Genomic DNA, 19,472 nt, shown 5'->3' on the forward strand with positions numbered 1-19,472 from the left:
TTCTTCTCTCTCCACCTCCCCTCCTAATCTCTTTTCCCTTCCCTCCTCCTCTTCTTCTCTCTCTACCTCCCCTCCTCTCTTTTCCCTTCCCTCCTCCTCTTCTTGTTTGCAGGGTCAGAGACAGCGAGAGATCACACCTGGACAGTCATGGTTCAATGCACCTGCCTCTCTTTATGCACACATGTATGGACTCACACACACAAACACATACATACACAAACACACACACACACACGCACACACTCATGATCTCTCACATCACATACTCGCGGGGCTTTAAATTGCCTAAATGTCACACCTACTGCTTCTCTTCATGCACACATGTATTGACTCACACGCCCGCGTAGGAGACTTTGAGTATGATTTATTGATGGTTTATTCAGCCATTGTCTCATGCATTCATTCCTTCTTGTTCCATCCATTAATGAATACCAATTGGTGAGTATGCACGTAGATTGATTAGGAATGTCAGTCAGACAGCATCGTTTGAACATCTAACGATCCAATTCTGTTCGTCAGTAACATACATACAATACACACGCATCAAATATATCAGATAGAAATATGCACCATACAGTATGTTGAAGTACCATGTTGTAGTTATGTCATACCTTAGCTGTGTTGAGGGCAGGGAATGGTTTTAATCAGAGAACACTGTGTATCCCCCATCTTTCTCTCTCTCTTCCCTCTCTTTTTACATCTCTCCTCTCTGGCTCTCATCTATAATTCAAGACCATCATTTGGTTTAGCTGAAATGGCGCTGTGAGGAAACAAATGAGTTGGATGTGATTTGAGAAGGATGGATGAAGGGCAGGAACCCGTACAGATTAGGTAAAGGCCATGTGTATCAAGGATCTTCGAGTAGGCGGGCTGATTCAGGATCAGCTTTACCTCCTACATCATAATGAATACGATTACATGGACACGGGGGGACCTGATCCTAGATCAGCACCCGGAGTCACTTAACACGTACAGCGTGAAACCTATATGGTGGAGATAGGATATTCAATAACATGTTCAACTTCATGCCTCTAATTCAATCATTATTGCGTTGGCTATGGATATTATTGTTCTTCCATTGAAATGGTGGTGGAGGTTTGCTTGTCATTCACGTCTTTCCGTTTCTATCTTTTCCAAGATAATACAATCACTACAAAGTAATAGAACTGTATAATGAGGTTGGTGGTGGAGCTGTTGGAGCTGTTTAAAAGTTGACTTCCTCCATTGCGGCTGCTCCAATCGTAGCTAGTCATTTACCTCAAGGACACACAGTACCCAGCCTAACCTTTTCTCCCATTGTTATGCCAGTCAGGAACAGAGTGGTCCCTCAATGCCAGCTACTGCTGTGGTGTAGCCTACCTCATTCAGGAGCTGAAAAGTGCTACGGAAATGAATATATTGTTAGACTTTTTTTACAAAGTTGCCCAGGGATAGAATATATCTGGAACAGAGCGTTCATTCCTTCCCTTCTCATTCTCATTTCAGGAGGCCTGGGCTGTTTAGCTGGCTGGCGATGGTAATGTTTCATGGTCACTGATTGTCTGTATATACACAGCCAGTCCATAGCCACCATCACCTTTTGGCGTTTTTCTAGGAGACTAAACATCAGACAGACCACGAGGAAAGAGACTTAGAATCTACATATCTATGTTGTTGTTTTTTAACCAGGCAAGTCAGTTAAGAACTAATTCTTATTTACAATGACGGCCTACCCCGGGACAAACCCGGGCAACCCTGGGCCAATTGTGCGCCGCCCCATGGGACTCCCGATCACGACCAGATACGATGCAGCCTGGATTCAAACCAGAGACTGCAGTGAACCTCTTGCACGGAGATGCAGTGCCTTAGACCGCTGCGCCACTCGAGTCGAGTCGGCTGGTGCTCAATGTGTGTGTGGGAAGTGAGTTTGTCGTAATTGTTGTGAGTCCTGCCAGCCACGGGGGACAATCCACAGAGTAGGCCAGTTGCTAATTGATAGTGAGGAGAGTGAGGCCTATTTCAGAAAGCCGCATGACCTGCTCAGTCTCCTGTTCAGTGAAGCAAACTCTCCGGTCTCTATAAGTGTCTTGGCTAACACCCACTAGCCTATATCAATATGAATTTTTTAAAAAGGAGCAGTTTGGCGGTAGTGGGCTTGGCTGTAGTGGGCTTGGCGGTAGTGGGCTTGGCTGTAGTGGGCTTGGCTGTAGTGGGCTTGGCGGTAGTGGGCTTGGCTGTAGTGGGCTTGGCGGTAGTGGGCTTGGCTGTAGTGGGCTTGGCTGTAGTGGGCTTGGCTGTAGTGGGCTTGGCTGTAGTGGGCTTGGCGGTAGTGGGCTTGGCGGTAGTGGGCTTGGCGGTAGTGGGCTTGGCTGTAGTGGGCTTGGCTGTAGTGGGCTTGGCTGTAGTGGGCTTGGCGGTAGGAGCTGTTCCAGAGCAGTTTTGCACTGGAATTATCCCAAGCGGTCGGAGTCAGTCAGGACTGCTCCAGCCTTCAGGTCACTTCCTGGAGAAGCACATCAGGCACCTCTTACCGCTTCAAATCAAATCCAATTGTATTTGTCACATGCGCCGAATACAACCTTACCGTGGAATACTTACAAGCTCTCAGCCAACAATGCAGTTCAGAAAATAGAGTTCATAAAAATATTTACTGAATAAGCGAAAGTAAAATAAATAAATATCCAATCGATCAAAAAGTAACACAAGAAAATGCACATAGCGATGACGAGGCTATATACAGGGGATACCGGTACCCAGTCAATGTGCGGGGGTGCAGGTTAGTCACGTGACTATGCATAGATAATAAACAGCGAGTAGCAGCAGTGTAAAAACAAGGGGGTGTCAATGTAAATAATGCGGATGGCCATTTGATTAGTAGTTCAACAGTCTCATGGCTTGGGGGCTAGGAGCTGTTAATAAGCAGCCTTTTGGACCTCGATTCAGCGCTTCGGTACCGCTTGCCGTGCTGTAGCAGAGAAAACAGTCTATGACTTGGGTGACTGGAGTCTTTGACAATTTTTGGCCTTTCCTCTGACACTGCCTTTTATATAGGTCCTGGATGGCAGGAAGCTTGACCCCAGTGATGTACTGGGCCGTACGCATTACCCTCTGTAGCGACTTACGGTCAGCTGTAGAGGTTTTTGAGGATCTGGGGACCCATGCCAAATCTTTTCAATGATCTGTTGGGTAAAAGGTGTTGTCGTGGCCTCTTCACAACTGTCTTGGTGTGTTTGGACCATGATAGTTTGTTCGGCTCTCCTTTTCCTGTAGTCAATGATCAGCTCCTTTGTCTTGCTAAAGTCTTTGACCTCCTCCTTATAGGGTGTCTTATCGTTGTTGGTGATCAGGCCTAACACTGTTATGTCGTCAGCAAACTTAATGATGGTGTTGGCGTCGTGCGTGGCCACGCAGTCGTGGGTGAACAGGGAGTACAGGAGGGGACTAAGCATGCACCCCTGAGGAGCCCCAGTGTTGAGGATCAGCGTGGCGGATGTGTTGTTGCCTACCCTCACCACCTGGGGGCGGCCCGTCAGGAAGTCCAGGATCCAGTTGCAGAGGGAAGTGTTTAATCCCAGGGTCCTTAGCTTGCAGCTGCTTCTCTGATTGCTAGGTGAACCAAGCACACCAACACACTTGCACGCACACACACATACAGACACGCACACACTCGCTCACGCCTGCACACATACACACACACATCAACCCCTCCCAAAACAGAATGATTTTGGCATTGTCATACAAACAATGAAATCAGAACTTTTTTTCATTTTCATCAAAGCTTCATAAGTTATAATAAAATGTCCTTTTTGATAAACTCAGAAACATATTTCCGTCCTTGTTGTGATCTTGATGCCTAGTGTGTGTGTGTGTGTGTGTGTGTGTGTGTGTGTGCCAGTCGAGGCTGCTGAAGGGAGCACGGCTCATAATAATTGCTGGAACGGAGCGAATGGAATGGCATCAAACGCATGGAAACCATGGAAACCATGTGTTTGATGTATTTGATACGTTCCACCTACTCCGCTCCAGCCGTTACCACGAGTCCGTCCTCACCAATGAAAGTGCCACCAACCTCCTGTAGTGTGCACTCATGTGTTGTTGTGTTCGTGTGTGTGTGTGTTTAAAGCGGATGTTTGTTTTAATAAGTGGTTTGTCAGAGACTTCTCAGAGACAGTCTTGCTCTGCTCTGCTGGAGGAGGTTTTTTAGTGTTGTTTTGGTAGTATTGACCCTTCTGTAAACTGTATATTAGTGTTGTTTTGGTAGTATTGACCCTTCTGTAAACTGTATATTAGTGTTGTTTTGGTAGTATTGACCCTTCTGTAAACTGTATATTAGTGTTGTTCTGGTAGTATTGACCCTTCTGTAAACTGTATATTAGTGTTGTTCTGGTAGTGTTGACCCTTCTGTAAACTGTATATTAGTGTTGTTCTGGTAGTGTTGACCCTTCTGTAAACTGTATATTAGTGTTGTTCTGGTAGTATTGACCCTTCTGTAAACTGTATATTAGTGTTGTTCTGGTAGTATTGACCCTTCTGTAAACTGTATATTAGTGTTGTTCTGGTAGTGTTGACCCTTCTGTAAACTGTATATTAGTGTTGACTTTGGTAGCATTGATCCCTTTGTAAACTGCATATTAGTGAAGTGAATGCTGGTAGTGTTGACTGCTCTGTAAACTGTATATTAGTGAAGTGAATGCTGGTAGTGTTGACTGCTCTGTAAACTGTATATTAGTGAAGTGAATGCTGGTAGTGTTGACTGCTCTGTAATCTGTATATTAGTGAAGTGAATGCTGGTAGTGTTGACTGCTCTGTAAACTGTATATTAATTAAGTGAATGCTGGTAGTGTTGACTGCTCTGTAAACTGTATATTAGTGAAGTGAATGCTGGTAGTGTTGACTGCTCTGTAAACTGTATATTAATGAAGTGAATGCTGGTAGTGTTGACTGCTCTGTAAACTGTATATTAGTGAAGTGAATGCTGGTAGTGTTGACTGCTCTGTAAACTGTATATTAGTGAAGTGAATGCTGGTAGTGTTGACTGCTCTGTAAACTGTATATTAGTGAAGTGAATGCTGGTAGTGTTGACTGCTCTGTAAACTGTATATTAGTGAAGTGAATGCTGGTAGTGTTGACTGCTCTGTAAACTGTATATTAGTGAAGTGAATGCTGGTAGTGTTGACTGCTCTGTAAACTGTGTATTAGTGAAGTGAATGCTGGTAGTATTGACTGCTCTGTAAACTGTAGTGTTGACTTTTGGACAGATGGTTGACCATGGGTTGAACCAAGCTGATGTTTAAAGCAGGGATTAAGGATCCTTTTCTCCTCTCCTCTCTCCTCACTTTCTTTCCTCTCTTCCTATCCTCCTCCTCTCCTCTCCCAGGCTTAATAGAAAGGGCCTGGTTGTGATCTGAATACAGAGCACACCATCAAAGGAACCCAACGAACAGTGCTCTGAAACGACTGCTCACACACACACACACACACTCATTCACCCACTAACATATACACACACACAGTGCATACTGTTCTCTACATACATATGTTTGCATGCACACATATACATTTTGAGCCTACATATACAGTAGTATCACTCACTCACATAAATGAGGGAGACACACACACACACACACCAGCCAAACCCCAGCTCATCCAGATGACGCAGAGCTCAGCAGACGTGACACCTCAACTGTGCTCTCGGACACCTCAAGTCCCCCCTGGCTAAATGTCCATGGTGATATTAGACTAGAATGGAACTCCCCACTTCCACTTCACTTCCCTAACTGACCCGTTTCAGTCCTGCTGATCGTGATCCCATCATATGACTGAACCTTTGTTTTTACCTACTTTTCCACCCCTCCTGTCTCTCACTCCCGCTATATCTCTCTCTCTCTCTCTCTCTCTCTATATATATATATATATCTCTTTCTGTCCCTCTATACCTTTCTCTCTATATATATATATATCTCTTTCTGTCCCTCTATACCTCTCTCTATGTATATATATCTCTCTTTCTGTCCCTCTATACCTCTCTCTATATATATATACAGTGGGGCAAAAAAGTATTTAGTCAGCCACCAATTGTGCAAGTTCTCGCACTTAAAAAGATGAGAGAGTCCTGTAATTTTCATCATAGGTACACTTCACCCTTCTGTAAACACAAAATGAGAAGAAAAAAAATCCAGAAAATCACATTGTAGGATTTTTTATGAATTTATATGCAAATTATGGTGGAAAATAAGTATTTGGTCAATAACAAAAGTTTATCTCAATACTTTGTTATATACCCTTTGTTGGTAATGACAGAGGTCAAACTTTTTCTGCAAGTCTTCACAAGGTTTTCACACACTGTTGCTGGTATTTTGGCCCATTCCTCCATGCAGATCTCCTCTAGAGTAGTGATGTTTTGGGGCTGTTGCTGGGCAACACGGACTTTCAACTCCCTCCAAAGATTTTCTATGGGGTTGAGATCTGGAGACTGGCTAGGCCACTCCAGGACCTTGAAATGCTTCTTACGAAGCCACTCCTTCGTTGCCCGGGCGGTGTGTTTGGGATCATTGTCATGCTGAAAGACCCAGCCACGTTTCATCTTCAATGCCCTTGCTGATGGAAGGAGGTTTTCACTCAATCTCACGATACATGGCCCCATTCATTCTTTCCTTTACACGGATCAGTCGTCCTGGTCATTTTGCAGAAAAACAGCCCCAAAGCATGATGTTTCCACCCCCATGCTTCACAGTAGGTATGGTGTTCTTTGGATGCAACTCAGCATTCTTTGTCCTCCAAACATGACGAGTTGAGTTTTTACCAAAAGGTTCTATTTTGGTTTCATCTGACCATGTGACATTCTCCCAATCTTCTTCTGGATCATCCAAATGCTCTCTAGCAAACTTGAGACGTGCCTGGACATGTACTGGCTTAAGCAGGGGGACATGTCTGGCACTGCAGGATTTGAGTCCCTGGCGGCGTAGTGTGTTACTGATGGTAGGCTTTGTTACTTTGTCCCAGCTCTCTGCAGGTCATTCACTAGGTCCACCCGTGTGGTTTTGGGATTTTTGCTCACCGTTCTTGTGATCATTTTGACCCCACGGGGTGAGATCTTGCGTGGAGCCCCAGATCGAGGGAGATTATCAGTGGTCTTGTATGTCTTCCATTTCCTAATAATTGCTCCCACAGTTGATTTCTTCAAACCAAGCTGCTTATCTATTGCAGATTCAGTCTTCCCAGCCTGGTGCAGGTCTACAATTTTGTTTCTGGTGTCCTTTGACAGCTCTTTGGTCTTGGCCATAGTGGAGTTTGGAGTGTGACTGTTTGAGGTTGTGGACAGGTGTCTTTTATAATGATAACAAGTTCAAACAGGTGCCATTAATCCAGGTAACGAGTGGAGGACAGAGGAGCCTCTTAAAGAAGAAGTCACAGGTCTGTGAGAGCCAGAAATCTTGCTTGTTTGTAGGTGACCAAATACTTATTTTCCACCATAATTTGCAAATAAATTAATTAAAAATCCTACAATGTGATTTTCTGAATTTTTCTTTCTCATTTTGTCTGTCATAGTTGAAGTGTACCTATGATGACAATTACAGGCCTCTCTCATCTTTTTAAGTGGGAGAACTTGCACAATTGGTGGCTGACTAAAAACTTTTTTGCCCCACTTTATATATATATATATATATATATATATATATATATAATCTCTTTCTGTCCATCTATACCTCTCTGTCTATATATATATATATTTCTGTCCCGCTATACCTCTCTATATATATATATATCTCTTTCTGTCCCTCTATACCTCTCTCTCTCGAAATATATACATATATATATATATATATCTTTCTGTCCCGCTATACCTCTCTCTCTCTATATATATATATATACAGTGCCTTGCGAAAGTATTCGGCCCCCTTGAACTTTGCGACCTTTTGCCACATTTCAGGCTTCAAATATAAAGATATAAAACTGTATTTTTTTGTGAAGAATCAACAACAAGTGGGACACAATCATGAAGTGGAACGACATTTATTGGATATTTCAAACTTTTTTAACAAATCAAAAACTGAAAAATTGGGCGTGCAAAATTATTCAGCCCCCTTAAGTTAATACTTTGTAGCGCCACCTTTTGCTGCGATTACAGCTGTAAGTCGCTTGGGGTATGTCTCTATCAGTTTTGCACATCGAGAGACTGAAATTTTATCCCATTCCTCCTTGCAAAACAGCTCGAGCTCAGTGAGGTTGGATGGAGAGCATTTGTGAAAAGCAGTTTTCAGTTCTTTCCACAGATTCTCGATTGGATTCAGGTCTGGACTTTGACTTGGCCATTCTAACACCTGGATATGTTTATTTTTGAACCATTCCATTGAAGATTTTGCTTTATGTTTTGGATCATTGTCTTGTTGGAAGACAAATCTCCGTCCCAATCTCAGGTCTTTTGCAGACTCCATCAGGTTTTCTTCCAGAATGGTCCTGTAATTGGCTCCATCCATCTTCCCATCAATTTTAACCATCTTCCCTGTCCCTGCTGAAGAAAAGCAGGCCCAAACCATGATGCTGCCACCACCATGTTTGACAGTGGGGATGGTGTGTTCAGGGTGATGAGCTGTGTTGCTTTTACGCCAAACATAACGTTTTGCATTGTTGCCAAAAAGTTCAATTTTGGTTTCATCTGACCAGAGCACCTTCTTCCACATGTTTGGTGTGTCTCCCAGGTGGCTTGTGGCAAACTTTAAACAACACTTTTTATTGATATCTTTAAGAAATGGCTTTCTTCTTGCCACTCTTCCATAAAGGCCAGATTTGTGCAATATACGACTGATTGTTGTCCTATGGACAGAGTCTCCCACCTCAGCTGTAGATCTCTGCAGTTCATCCAGAGTGATCATGGGCCTCTTGGCTGCATCTCTGATCAGTCTTCTCCTTGTATGAGCTGAAAGTTTAGAGGGACGGCCAGGTCTTGGTAGATTTGCAGTGGTCTGATACTCCTTCCATTTCAATATTATCGCTTGCACAGTGCTCCTTGGGATGTTTAAAGCTTGGGAAATCTTTTTGTATCCAAATCCGGCTTTAAACTTCTTCACAACAGTATCTCGGACCTGCCTGGTGTGTTCCTTGTTCTTCATGATGCTCTCTGCGCTTTTAACGGACCTCTGAGACTATCACAGTGCAGGTGCATTTATACGGAGACTTGATTACACACAGGTGGATTGTATTTATCATCATTAGTCATTTAGGTCAACATTGGATCATTCAGAGATCCTCACTGAACTTCTGGAGAGAGTTTGCTGCACTGAAAGTAAAGGGGCTGAATAATTTTGCACGCCCAATTTTTCAGTTTTTGATTTGTTAAAAAAGTTTGAAATATCCAATAAATGTCGTTCCACTTCATGATTGTGTCCCACTTGTTGTTGATTCTTCACAAAAACATACAGTTTTATATCTTTAGGTTTGAAGCCTGAAATGTGGCAAAAGGTCGCAAAGTTCAAGGGGGCCGAATACTTTCGCAAGGCACTGTATATATATATATCTCTGTCCCTCTATACCTCTCTCTCTCTCTCTCTATATATATATATATATATATATATATATATATATATATATATATATAATCTCTTTCTGTCCCTCTATACCTCTCTCTCTATATATATCTCTCTCTCTTTCTGTCCCTCTATACCTCTCTCTCTCTCTATATATATATATATATATATATATATATATATCTTTGTCCCTCTATACCTCTCAATTAAGTTCCCCCCCAGCCCTCGACCCCCCGCTCTCTATTCCCATCTCTCTGCATCCCTCTGGCTTCTCTCCCACTTTCTCCATCCTGTCTATCTCTCCGTCCGCCGCCGCTCTCCCAGACCGTGTCCAGTGTCTTACTACAGAGAGCCTTATCTACACTGGGAGAAGAGGAGAAGATTGAACCACTGAGCAGAGTTTCCTGTTATTGATAATGAGCTTAAAAGCGCTTGAGGATATTGAGGTAGAACATTCTGGGATTCTTTTTTTATTTATTTTTTACAGTTTTCGTCTAAGGATGGTTTCTCCAACTCTCTCTATCAAGCTCTCTCTTTCTCTCAAAGCACACACACATGCAGGCATGAACGCACACGTGCGCGCGCACACACACTGTCATGTGTCACTTCCAAAAAAGAGATGTAAAGAGCAGGAACAGAGGGAGTGAGAGGGAGAGCACAGTGCAGCTCCACTGATGCAGTGTGACCCAGTTACAGACAAACACTTTTAAACAAGGTGGCTTGAGTGTTTAGCCAGGTCCTTTTGATCCGTTTCACCCTGTGGTCACTGGAAGTTTAGAAGACTGCAATTGTAGTAGCATTTACTGTCCTATGATATAGTAGTTCCATTTACAGTATTGTACTTCTCTCTCCCAGCTCCACCACTGAACGACAGTAGCTACTGTCTGTATCTGTGTGTTTGGGTACGATACACTACATGATCAAAAGTATCTGAGACACCTGCTTGTCCAACATCTCATTCCAAAATCATGGGCATTAATATGGTATTGCCCCCCCCCCCCCCCCCCCTCCCTTTGCTGCTATAACAGCCTCCAAGACTTTCCACTAGATGTTGGAGCATTGCTGCGGGGACTTGTTTCCATTCAGACACATGAGCATTAGTGAGGTCGGGCACTGATGTTTGGTGATTATGACTGACTCGCAGTCTGAGTTCCAATTCATCCCAAAGGTGTTCGGTGGGGTTGAAGTCAGGGCTCTGTGCAGGCCAGTCAAGTTCTTCCACACCAATCTCGACAAACCATTTATGTATGAATTTCACTTTGTGCACAGGGACATTGTCATGCTGAAAAACGAAAGGGCCTTCCCCAAACTGTTGCCACAAATTTAGAAGCACAGAATACTCTAGAATGTCATTGTATGCTGTAGCGTTAAGGTTTCCCTTCATTGGAACTAAGGGGCCTAGCCCGAACCATGAAAAACAGCCCCAGACCATTATCCCTCCTCCACCTAACTTTACAGTTGTACCTATACATTGGGGCAGGTAGTGTAGTGTAGAGAACGTGTTTCCACTGCTCCAGAGTCCAATGGCGGGCGGCTTTACACCACTGCAGCCGACGCTTGGCATTGCTCATGGTGATCTTAGGATTGTGTGCGGCTGCACGGCCATGGAAACCAATTTCATGAAGCTCCCAACGAACAGTTCTTGAGCTGACGTTGCTTCCAGAGGCAGTTTGGAATTCGGTATTGAGTGTTGCAAACGAGGACAGGCCATTTTTACGTGCAGAACACTTCAGCACTTGACTGTCCCATTCTGAGCTGTTGTTGCTCCTAGATGTTTACACTTAACAGTTGACCGGGGTCACTCTAGCAGGGTAGAAATTTGACGAACTGACTTGTTGAAAAAGTGGCATCCTATAACGGTGCCACGTTGAAAGTCTCTGAGCTATTCAGTAAGGCCGTTCTACTGCCAATGTTTGTCTATGGAGATTGCACGGCGGTGTGCACAATTTTATACACCTGTCAGCAACAGGCGTGGCTGAAATAGCCGAATCTACTAATTTGAAGGGGTGTCTACATACTATTGCATATACGTATAGTGTAGCTATGCTATCAGAGCTCTTTCACCTCTCTCTTCTTCTTAAGAGAAAGCCTTATAGGAAAGGCCCTATGCAAACTTTGGCTCACTCCATATCACTATCTCATCTTATCTTCACTCCTAACCATCCTCCTCTCTGCTCCATCAAATCAAGCTTTATTTATGTAGCACATTTCAGACAAGGATGCAACTCTATGCGCATCACAGGAAAAAACATACATAAAAAAACTGAAAAAATGAAAACAGAAATATTTACTCCATAACAAACATCAGAGGGGAAAAAAACAAAAATAATAATAAATAATAAAATAATAACAATAACAATAAAACAGAAAAGCCTATAATGCACCCCAAGGAAAAGCAGAGCAAAAACGTGTGTTTTAAGATCCCCTCTAAATATGTCCACAGTTTCACCTTCTCTGGCAGTGTTTTCCAGAGGCTGACGGCATAATAACTAAAGGCTGCTTCTCCATGCCTCTTCGTACTAGGCTTTGAGATAGTTCCAGAGGAGATGAGGGACCTAATGGGCACATACAGTACATTCGGAAGTATTCAGACCACTTCCATTTTTCCACATTTTGTTACGTTACAGTCTTATTCTAAAATGGATTCAATAAATATGTGTCCTCATCAATCTACACACAATACCCTATAATGACGAAGCGAAAACATTTTTTTTTAATTGTGCAAATGTATTACAAAAAAAACAGAAATACCTTATTTACATAAGTATTCAGACCCTTTGCTATGAGACTCGAAATTGAGCTCAGGTGCATCCTGTTTCTATTGATCATCCTTGAGATGTTTCTACAACTTGATTGGAGTCCACCTGTGGTAAATTCAAGTGATTGGACATGATTTGGAAAGGCACACACCTGTTTATATAAGGTCCCATAGTTGACAGTGCATGTCAAAAACCAAGCCATGAGGAATTGAGACAGGATTGTGTCGAGGCACATGTCTGGGGAAGTGTACCAAAACATTTCTGCAGCATTTAAGGTCCCCAAGAACACAGTGGCCTCCATAATTCTTAAATAGAAGAAGTTTGGAACAACCAATTGTCTTCCTAGAGCTGGCCGCCCGGCCAAACCAAGCAATCAGGGTGAAGGAGGAGAGCCTTGGTCAAGAAGGTGACCAAGAACCCAAGTACCCAATGGTCACTCTGACAGAGCTCCAGAGTTCCTCTGTGGAGATGGGAGAACTTTCCAGAAGGACAACCGTCTCTGCAGTACTCTACCAATCAGGCCTTTATAGTAGAGTGGCCAGACGGTAGCCACTCCTCAGTAAAAGGCACATCTCAGATCATGAAAAACAAGATTATCTGGTCTGATTAAATCAAGATTGAACTCTTTAGCCTGAATGCCAAGTGTCACATATGGAGGAAACCCGGCACCATCCATACAGTGAAGAATGGTGGTGTCAGCATCATGCAGTGGAAATGTTTTTCAGCAGCAGGGACTGGGAGACTAGTCAAGATTGAGGGAAAGATGAACGGAGCAAAGTACAGAGAGATCCTTGATGAAAACCTGCTCCAGAGCACTCAGGACCTCAGACTAGGGCGAAGGTTCACCTTCCAACAGGGCAACGACCCTAAGCACAGAGCCAAGAGAATGCAGGGGTGGCTTCGAGACAAGTTTCTGAATATCCTTGAAAGGCCCAGCCAGAGCCCAGACTTGAATCCGATTGAACATCTCTGGAGAGACCTGAAAATAGCTGTGCAGCGATGCTCCACATCCATCCTGACAGAGCTTGAGAGGATCTGCAGAGAAGAATGGGAGGTGTGCCAAGCTTGTAGCGTCATACCCAAGAAGACTCGAGGCTGTAATCTCTGCCAAAGGTTCTTCAGCAAAGTACTGAGTTAAAGGTCTGAACACTTAAGTAAATGGTCAGTTTAATACATTTTAGAATAAGTCTGTACGGTAGCAAAATGTTGAAAAAGTCAAGAGGTCTGAATACTTTCCGAGTGCACCGTAACTAAAAAGCATGTCTGACATGTATTGGGGTGCACAATTGTGGATTGATATAAAAACCAATAGAATCACCTTAAAATGTATTCTACAACAGGCAGAGAGTGAAGAGACTTTATATCTGTGTAATGTGTGCTCTCTGTCTGGTCTTGGTCACTACTCGTGCTGCAGCATTCTGTATGTTTTGCAGTTGACTAATGGCTTTCTTGGGTAGACCAGACAGGAGAGCATTACAGTAGTCAAGCCTGCTTGTAATAAAAGCATGGTTGAGTCTCTCTGTATCCGCCTGAGGGAGAATGTTCCTCAGGTGGTAAAAAGCTATTTTGGTCACATTCCTATTGTGTGATTCGAAATTGAGTTTGGAATCTAAACTGACGCCTAGGTTTTTTACCTGGTATTTTTTACCTGGCGTTGGCTAATGGGGATCCTAATAAATCAATGTGTGACCAGATTCTCTCTCTGTGCTTTGGCTTCAATAATAAGTACCTCTGTCTTGTCTTGATTCAGCTGGAGGAAGTAGTGATTCATCCAAGTATTTAAATCACCAATACAGTCTAATAATTTATCTGTCGAGCTAAAGTCCGCTTGTGACACAGAAATATTAATTTGTGTATCATCTGCGCAGCACTGAAAATCAATTCTGTGCTTTCTGATAATGCCATCAAGTGGTAACATATACCCAAATTTGAACCGAGTGGAAAGCCACATGTGATATCTGTTTTCTCTGAGTTATGTTCACCAAGGGTGACAAGAAACTCTCGAACAGTTAAATAGGTCTTAAACCAATTTAGAACTGGGCACGAGAGGCCAACCCACAACCAGTCTGTCTAAAACAGTTTCCTAAACTTGCCCTAGCACTACACAGCTGATTCAAATAATCAACTAATCATCAAACTTTGTAGTGCTAGGGCAAAAACCCAAAAGTGCACCCCTTGGGGTCCCGGGGATCGAGTTTGAGAAACGTTGGTCTAGAAGGACGTCATGGTCAACAGTGTTGAATGCAGCAGTTACATTCAAGAGTACAAGGACAGAGAGGTGTTTGGCATCTGTGTTTTGGCTCTAAGATAATTTGCCTCTTCATGAGTAAGGCTCTCTCTGTGCTGTGGTGGGCACGAAAACCAGATTGAAATTTTAGCTGTTTAAAAAAACTATTTCTCCAGAATTTTACTGGCCGAAAATTGCTAAGAGCTGAAGAATCGAAATAACTTTTTTTCAGAAGGGGTTTTACCATAGCAGTTTTTAGTGCCGTGGGAAAAGTGCCTGTGAACATGGAGTGATTAACAATAGTTTGCTTGACTCATACTGAGCCTAATGTTTGTTATATTTGTCGCACTGCTTTGCCAGGTCGCAGTTGTAAATGAGAACCTGTTCTCAACTGGCCTCCCTGGTTAAATAAAGGTGAAATAAAAAAATGTATAATGATAAATCTTATCTCCTAAATATGCCGCAAACTCATCACATTTAGATGTGGAGTAAAGTTCCCATAGGTTTGCCGGGGTAAGATTTATCAGGACATCAATGGTCGAAAAGAGCTCTCTTGAATTATTCCGATTATTAGTGACCAAGTTAGAAAAATTTGTCCGTCCGGAATTTCGAATTGCCTTGTTGTCTATGCCAAATTGCTGTCTCAGAATATCACAATAGACCTGCAACTTTGACTTTCTCCTCTTCCGCTCAAACTTTCTGCAATTTCTCCTTAATTGACTCATTTCCTCACTCATCCAAAGGGCTATCCGTTTGGATGTGGCATTTTTTTTAACCCTATGGAGCCAGAGCCTTGAGCCTGACACAGACCGACTGCTCTGTAGAGACTAGATCAGTATGGGTGGGAGGGAGGGAGGGAGGGAGGGAGGGAGGGAGGGAGGGAGGGAGGGAGAGAGAGAGAGAGAGAGAGAGAGAGAGAGAGAGAGAGAGAGAGAGAGAGAGAGAGAGAGAGAGAGAGAGAGAGAGAGAGAGAGAGAGAGAGAGAGAGAGAGAGAGAGAGAGAGAGAGAGAGAGAGAGAGAGAGAGAGAGAGAGAGAGAGAGAGAGAGAGAGAGAGAGAGAGAGAGAGAGGTGAAAGAGAGAGGTGAAAGAGATAAAGTGGAGAGTGTTTTATGGCTTTGTTGGGTGTGAATAGCAGCTGCACCGGCTGGCTGTCTGGCTTTACACCGCTGCAGCACAGCAGCCAAAGGCATTCATAGCTTTTAGACTACAGACAACGCCGCTCTTTCATCTTCGAGGCAGCAGGTGAACATTTCGCAGAGGCAAAATTTTACAAGTGATTTGATGGAGGATATAATGTGAAAAGTATTTCAGGGTTTAATTGAAGATATTAAGCAATGGGTTTCACCTTTTGTAGGCTACTGTGTAAGGTTATCCACAGTGCTAGCCCCAGCCCTATTTCCAACACTTGCCCTTACTCTCAGCCTACAGTTGGCTTGCGAAAGTATTCACCCCCCATTGGCATTTTTCCTAATTTATTGCCTTACAACCTGGAATTAAAATAGATTTTGGGGGGTTTGTATCATTTGACTTACACAACATGCCTACCACTTTGAAGATGCTAAATATTTTTTATGAAACAAACAAGAAATAAGACAAATAAACTGAACTTGAAAAAAAAGTCAATACTTTGTAGAGCCACCTTTTGTAAAAATTGCAGCTGCAAGTTTTTTGGGGGTACACTTGGCACATCTAGCCACTGAGATTTTTGTCCATTCTTCAAGGCAAAACTGCTCCAGCTCCTTCAAGTTGGATGGGTTCTGCTGGTGTACAGCAATCTTTAAGTCATACCACAGATTCACAATTGGATTGAAGTCTGGGCTTTGACTAGGCCATTCCAAGACATTTAAATGTTTCCCCGTAAACCACTCATGTGTTTCTTTAGCAGTATGCTTGGGATCATTGTCCTGCAGGAAGGTGAACCTCCGTCCCAGTCTCAAATCTCTGGAAGACTGAAACAGGTTTCCCTCAAGGATTTACCTTTATTTAGCGCCACCCATCATTCCTTCAATTCTGACCAGTTTCCCAGTCCCTGCAGATGAAAAACATCCCCAAAGCATGATGCTGCTGCCACCACCATGCTTCACTGTGGGGATGATGTCTTGGGTGATGAGAAGTGTTGGGGTTGTGCCAGACATAGCATTTTCCTTGATGGCCAAAAAGCTCAATTTTAGTCTAATCTGACCAGAGTACCTTCTTCCATATGTTTGGGGAGTCTCCCATATGCCTTTTGGCTAATGCCTAACGTGTTTGCTTATTTTTTTTTCTTTAAGCAATGACTTTTTTCTGGCCACTCTTCCGTGAAGCCCAACTCTGTGGAGTGTACAGGTTGAAGTGGCCCTATGGGCAGGTACTCCAATCTCCGCTGTGGAGATTTGCAGCTCCTTCAGGGTTATCTTTGGTCTCTTTGTTGCCTCTCTGATTAATGCCCTCCTTGCCCGGTCCGTGAATTTTTGTGGGCGGCCCTCTCTTGGTAGGTTTGTTGTGGTGCAATATTCTTTCTATTTTTTTATAATGGATTTAATGTTGCTCCGTGGGATGTTCAAAGTTTCTGATATTTTTTATAACCCAACCCTGATCTGTACTTCTCCACAACTTTGTCCCTGACCTGTTTGGAGAGCTCCTTGGTCTTCATGGTGCCGCTTGCTTGGTGGTGCCCCTTGCTTAGTGGTGTTGCAGACTGCTGTATATATTCTGAGATCATGTGACACTTAGATTGCACACAGGGGGACTTTATTTAACCAATGATGTGACTTCTGAAGGTAATTGGTTGCACCAGATGTTATTTAGGGGGTTCATAGCAAAGGGGGTGAATACAGCACTTTTCAGTTTTACATTTTTTAGAATTTTTGGAAAAAGTAAATTTTTCATTTCACTTCACCAACTTGGAATATTTTGTGTATGTCCATTTTATGAAATCTAAATAAAACTTGATTTTTTGTAATGCAACAAAATAGGAAAAACACGAAGGGGGATGAATACTTTTGCAAGGCATAATACTGGCCAAAGTCCTTGCCTATAGGCAGTGGCAGCAGTGGCTTCCTGGGAGGTGTCTTTCCTCAGATGGGGCTTACAGGACAAAGAGTACACACACACACACACACACACACACACACACACACACACACACACACACACACACACACACAATGGAGGCGGCACAGTGGGGCAGATCCAGGCTGCAGCACATACACACACTCATACACACCCCTCCCACTGCATGCAGAGAGAAGGAGAAGGGGGGGGGGGGGGGGGGTTACAGTCAATCCCGCTGGGAGGGAGAGCAAGGGAGCAGGAGAGAGAGAGAAAAGGCTGCAAGATCCCCTGCTCTGAGCATTGTGTACGGGCACGCTTACACGAAGTCTCAAACATGCAGAGATTGAGAGAGGAGAGGCTGTGTCCCACTTCAGAGAGGGCACAGGAAATAGGACAGCCTCTGTACCAATAGAGAGAGAGAGAGAAGGGAGAAGAAGAAAAAAGGAAAACCAGAGAGAGAGAGAAGGAAGAGCGAGTGAGAGCATTGTAGCACTGATTCTCCGCCCCTCACCTCAAAGTAGCAGCAGCAAGAAAGAGAGGGAGAGAAAGGGAGAAGGAGGAAGAGAGCCACAAGCAAAACAGAGAGAAGGAGCAAGTACTCTGCAGTGGGAAAGGGGAAATTGTGCTTTGAGAAAGCTCTGCTCTACACTCCTCCGGTCCTCCCTCTTTTAATTTGCTCCGGCTCTTCCTCTCTCTCTCTCCGTCCATCTGCCAAGCGTTGTTCGATTGTTCCGGGGAATTCTGACCATGCCTGGTGAGTGCCCTGTGTTCTGCTGCTTATCACATGTCACTCACACTGCGTTGTGTGCGTTCAGGCTTTCAATGGTGTGTTTGTATGAGTGCGTATGGAAACAAATTAGGGACAGTAAAGGAGAAGGGGTTTTATTGAGATGCCGGGGTTTATTCCAGCGTTCGTCCTGTTATTTTGCGGTGCTCTGTCCTCTCCCTCAAATGTATTCATTTCAATAAGCTTTATTGGCATGACAAGATATTCAATTATTTGACAAATAAAACATATAGGAACATAATTAAATGAGGAATTGAGGAAATTAAAATATCCTATCTCTGTTATAGGATTAGGTGTCACTGTAAAAACAGTGTAGTGTAGTGCACAATTGTATTCAACATGCACTCTTGCTATGGAATAACATACTAATCTACTGCACTGTATATTAGTCGCACGAACTAACACCTTCCCACTGTCTGATAAGGACCTGAGCTCTTGGGGTTTGAATGAGAACCAGTGTCAGTGCTGCTCTACCACAGAAATGGTGAGAGAGAGAGAGAGAGAGAGAGAAAGAGAGAGAGACAGTGAGAGAGATCAGCCTCTCCAGCCCCGCTAACAGAAATCAGATGACTGGCCACCACTCCCGCTGCCTGCTAGGTGGTCAGTGGCTGATTTGGGTTGCCGTTCTGGAACCATAGGCAGTATGAAGTCATTATCGTTGTCATGATGCCCCTTTGACCCTCAGCAAGGGAACAGAGAGAGCGGTACATATACCGCTGGAGAGGAGAGTGGCCGCTAATTTCATTTACAGAGACACTGTCTCTTTCATTCAGGAGAGGAGAGGAGGGGATGACGGGAAATGCTAGCGTTGCCGGTTGAGCTAACCGCCAATCTGTCTGTTCCCTCTCTCTCTCCGTCCCCAGTCTGTCTGTTACTAATTGAGCAATACACCCACTCTTTATGCCGTTGTATAGAGAGAGCAAGGTCTTTTTAATCATCTCTCAGAAATACCATATTAGAGTTATTGGATGGTATAATTCAGAGATGGTGATGTACATACATATAGGAAGGATTCTTATTCAGAGGAATCATGTTTTATTTTTGATTCAATTTATTTGTTGTACTTTCATTTTGTTCAATTCTCTATTCTAGTTAGAGTTGGATTATATTTGTGTCCTATTCCTAATAAATTGTTTGTATGATAGTGTTGTTGTTGATATT

General features: G+C 43.4%; 1 protein-coding gene across 4 annotated transcripts in view; it reads left to right on the forward strand.

Annotated features, from left to right (window-relative positions):
* The window catches only part of LOC110509315 (disabled homolog 2-interacting protein), a 205,112-nt gene that overhangs the window by 101,347 nt on the left and 84,293 nt on the right, over window positions 1-19,472 (forward strand). Inside the window, exon 1 of one of the 4 annotated variants that reach the window (XM_036968137.1) lies at window positions 17,782-18,278. The exons of the other annotated variants lie outside the window; for them this stretch is intronic. The gene's annotated coding sequence lies outside the window, so the exon portion shown is untranslated. Of the gene's footprint in view, window positions 1-17,781; window positions 18,279-19,472 lie in introns of those variants that run through there. 4 annotated transcript variants of the gene reach the window in all.

The sequence above is a fragment of the Oncorhynchus mykiss genome, chromosome Y, assembly GCF_013265735.2.
Source record: "Oncorhynchus mykiss isolate Arlee chromosome Y, USDA_OmykA_1.1, whole genome shotgun sequence".
Taxonomy (NCBI): Eukaryota; Metazoa; Chordata; class Actinopteri; order Salmoniformes; family Salmonidae; genus Oncorhynchus; species Oncorhynchus mykiss.